Genomic DNA, 4,095 nt, shown 5'->3' with positions numbered 1-4,095 from the left:
CAAGCCCAGGCTCCATCATGGCGGCCAGCCAGCTCCGTGCAGCTTCCCATCTATCTCCGTCCTTCTCAGCACTATGAAGTCAGAACTGTCAATCAAAGTAGAAGGGGCGGAGATAGCGGGAAAACAAGCAGGTGGGAGGGTTCACTATAAATGATTGGCCGCCATGATGCCCCGAGCGCCCGGACTTGGTGTGAACAGTTGTTCTGCGCTGATAGAGGCCATTTAACCCCTTCATGACTGATTAAAGAATTAAACAGTGTAAGGAGAGAAAAAAAAAAAATCAAATTCCCAGAATTACACATTGTTTGGTTTCCGCAATAATGTGCAACAGACGATCAAAACATCGAATCTGCCCCAAAATGGCATCAATTCAAAAGTCACCTCAAGGCGGAAAACAATAAGCCCTCACCCAACCCAAGAGCCGGAAATTCCTGAGCACGTGACGCGCGTCGTGTTCACACAGCAGAAATACGTCCATTCTACGCAGCATTTTCTCAGCACTTTTTAAGGCAATTTTCAGAAGTGAACCGGCTCCAAACCCGACTGAAAAAGAAGTGGTGTGAACATCCCCCAACAGAGAACCACCAGAACACAGAACCAGTGTGAAGCTCAGAGCCCGCGGCGCCATGATGATCTGTCTGCAGTCTGGATATAGCACACATTGCATCTATGGGGGATCTCTGCACATAGGACCCCACCAGAGCCTGTGCGGCCTCCGTGTATCCGGCTCTGCTGTGTGTACGGCGCCTTAGTGACTACAGAGATACAGGGGGATAGAGAAGCGGCTGAGCGCACACAGGACCCCCGATCTCAGGATCACTGGGGTCCCTGCCCTCGTCCCCTGATTACTGATCACACCTCCTCCTATATATGAGATGTTTCTGGTGGGATTAAAGGAAATCTTTATTTAATTTCATATAATTCTGAGAAGATCTAATAAAAAATACACAACGGAGACCACAACTCCCATCATCCTCCACAGTCCGGGCGATCAGATCACACAGATCAGACGTCACCGGGGTCCTGTAACACTGCTGGAGACATCGGGAGATTACAGGACATTTCACATGGTGGTATATAGCTAGAGTATACCATCAGTGTCTGACTGGTGCGGACCCCACAGACCCCGAGAATGGAGGAGCCACAGTGCTGATTTAGTGTGGAGCTCCGGACCCCCGATGTGCCCCCCATCCACTGCGGCCGTACTGCAGCTCCTGCATCGGGGGAGTCCAGAGCTCCGATGTGCAGGAGGCTGAATTAATGCTGCAGCCCCTTTAGTCGAAGGCTGTGTGCACACCATGCAGATTTGAAGCGGTTCCGCAGCGGATTTTACCGCTTAGAAACGTTGCATATCTGCATTGTGATGTACAGTAGCCTTAAAATCAATGGAAAAAAAAAAAAAAAACATTGTGCAGACGCTGCGGATTTTTCCGTGGTACAAAATCCACAGCATGTTACGGCACAAAAACCACAAGAAAACGGCATGAAAAATGGAAGAAATCCGTAGGAAAAATGCGGGTCATTTGACCTGCGGATTTCTTCCATTCTGCACGGAAAAATCCGCAGGGCCAAAAAGTCCGTCTGCACTCAGCCTTAGGATCGGTTGGGGTCCCAGGAGTAAGAGAGTGCTGACATATCCCAGCTATATACCAGGATTAACCCTTTACTGAACAATTATCAGTGTCACAACAATTCAGTGATTCAGTTTTACATTCTGCTCAATAATTGATTCTGCATCTGATCTACAGGGAAGAGGAAAAAACAATAGGAACAATCCCCCCATGACTCCGCCATATACATTGTATTATTAGAGGGTCCCGCTGATAACTCACTATATACAGATGTGTCCATGTGACAAGGAATAATGTCATTATAATGTGACGAGGACGACATCGGCCTCAGCTTCTTATTGTAACAGAGGCTCCATCACTCACATAGATGATAACATGTAGGGGTTCAGTGAAGGAGGCGGTGAAGGTGTGTAAGTGTCTGATGGGGTCACACAGCTCATAGAAGGACAGACGCCCGGCCTCATAGTCTAAGAAGACCCCAAGTGTTGGACATGTTGGCTTTACACTGATGGTTAATACAACTGAGTTGTGCCATACATTATATTCTTCATTATTCACATCCAAACACCAGGATTTATCATTAGAATCAATAGCAGACTTATCGCCATCCTTTTCTATACTGGGATAGGACAATCCGATGGCACAGTCTCCCATCTGGTCCCACTCTACCTCCCAGTAATGTCGTCCTGAGGAGAGGCCACATCTGCTTAACACCTGGGAGTAATCCACAAATCTCTCTGGTGATTCTGGCATTTCCTGTTTTTCTTCTGATATTGTTGCTGTTTTCAGATCTTCTGATACCTTCATACATTCGTAAGCAGTGTCCACATCCAGCAATATGTCTGGGACATGGACCCCGAGCTCTGATGTTACAGTGGTGACAATATCACTCATAGATCGGTGTAAGGTCAGTGAGATCAGAACCTCATCCAGATCCTCCTCAGAACTGACCTCTCCACCATCTCCTCCTATGTCCTCATCACCTCCATGACTACATACTGTAATGTCACTTTCTTGTAAGAGTCTTATTGGGTCGGTGACACCACACATCTCCTCCACGTGACGCATCTTCCTGGACAGCTCGTCCTCCTGTATTTCCAGTTTCTTGATCAGATCAGATATCTGGGACATAATCTTCTCCTCCTGCCTGGAGACCTCGCTCAGCGCTTTCTTTTCTGCCATTTCCAGTTGCTCCTTAATGTCCATAAATATCTTACTGATGTTCTTCCTCTTATCGGAGGCTTTCTCCTGGATATTTTCTTTATGATCTTGCAGATTCTGGACTCTTGTCTGAATTTCTACTTTTTGTGGGTTTAGTTCATCCAGATATCTCCTCAGTTCCTTTTTCTTCTTCTCAGAAGCCTCATCTAGAAGTTCCACCTGGTGTCCTCGGTGTTCACCAACCTGCGCGTCCTGCGGGCAGTAATATTCCAGAACCTTCTTGTGATGGGAACATTTTTTGCTGCCAAAAGATCATGTAGGATCTATTAATATATGATCCATTGTCTTGTTGTGAGCTGTCAGGTGGTCGTCACATAGAGAGGTCTCACACTGTAGACATGTCCTTACAGCCAGTACAGGAGACTTTGTACAGTAAGCACAGAAGATCCTGGTCTCCTCCATATCAGGCTGAGTAGATGAGAAACGCTCCACTATGTTCTCCAGCTTTCGGTTCTTCTCCGGGGCCGGACGCTCCGGATATTCCGCTCTGCAGTCAGGACAGGAATACCCTCCAGCCGCCTCCTGGGCATCCAACACACTCACAATACACGAGCGGCAGAAGTTGTGTCCACATCTCAGGGATACGGGATCTGTATAGAGGCTCAGGCAGATGGAGCAGTTCAGCTCATTCCTCAGCTCCGCAGACACCATTGTAGTGGGAAGAGCAGGAACTGAAAGTGAAAGAGTTTCCTCTCAGTAGGAAGGCGGAGAGTCTGTGCAGGATCATTAACCCCTACAGCTCCTTGGTTGTGATCACTGCTGAATGCTGATCCATATTTAGGAAGAAAGCACTTAGGGTAGGGGCACACGGTCAGTAAACGCTGCGGGTTAGACACTGCGTACATCCACATCGTCCAGATGTTACAGCATAGTGGATGGGATTTCAAGAAATCCTATACCCGCTAAGCGTGCACCGATACCTGTGGCTACCTGCGGAGACGGACATGCGGTGTGTCTTTCCAGACCACAGTAAGTCTATTTTGCAGAGACGCGAGCTTCCGCAAGATAAATTTCACCTGTACAATGTATTGGATGCGGTGATTCCTCACATTCAGTGATCACAAATGACACCGTAAGAAACGACCTGGAAACCATCTGCAGAGACTTTGAAGACTTAGGCAAGAAAGTGAAAGAACTGGGAGCGCAGGTGGTCTTCTCTTCCATCCTCCCAGTGGATGGCCATGGAACAAGGAGGTGGAATAAGATTCTGCAGGTGAACAACTGGCTACGTCGATGGTGCCGTCAGCAACGATTTGGATTTCTGGATCACGGAGTGAACTACTTATACGATGGACTACTTGCT

At 47.6% G+C, this 4,095-nt stretch overlaps 1 pseudogene; it reads right to left on the bottom strand.

The window, feature by feature from the left end:
• Positions 1-591: 591 nt before the first annotated feature.
• On the bottom strand, positions 592-3,443 carry LOC141050684 (E3 ubiquitin/ISG15 ligase TRIM25-like; annotated as a pseudogene).
• Between the last annotated feature and the right edge of the window lie 652 nt (positions 3,444-4,095).

The sequence above is a fragment of the Dendrobates tinctorius genome, unplaced genomic scaffold, assembly GCF_039654945.1.
Source record: "Dendrobates tinctorius isolate UK_male_01 unplaced genomic scaffold, ASM3965494v1 ptg000152l, whole genome shotgun sequence".
Taxonomy (NCBI): domain Eukaryota; kingdom Metazoa; phylum Chordata; class Amphibia; order Anura; family Dendrobatidae; genus Dendrobates; species Dendrobates tinctorius.
This window is presented reverse-complemented; position numbering and strand designations above follow the sequence as displayed.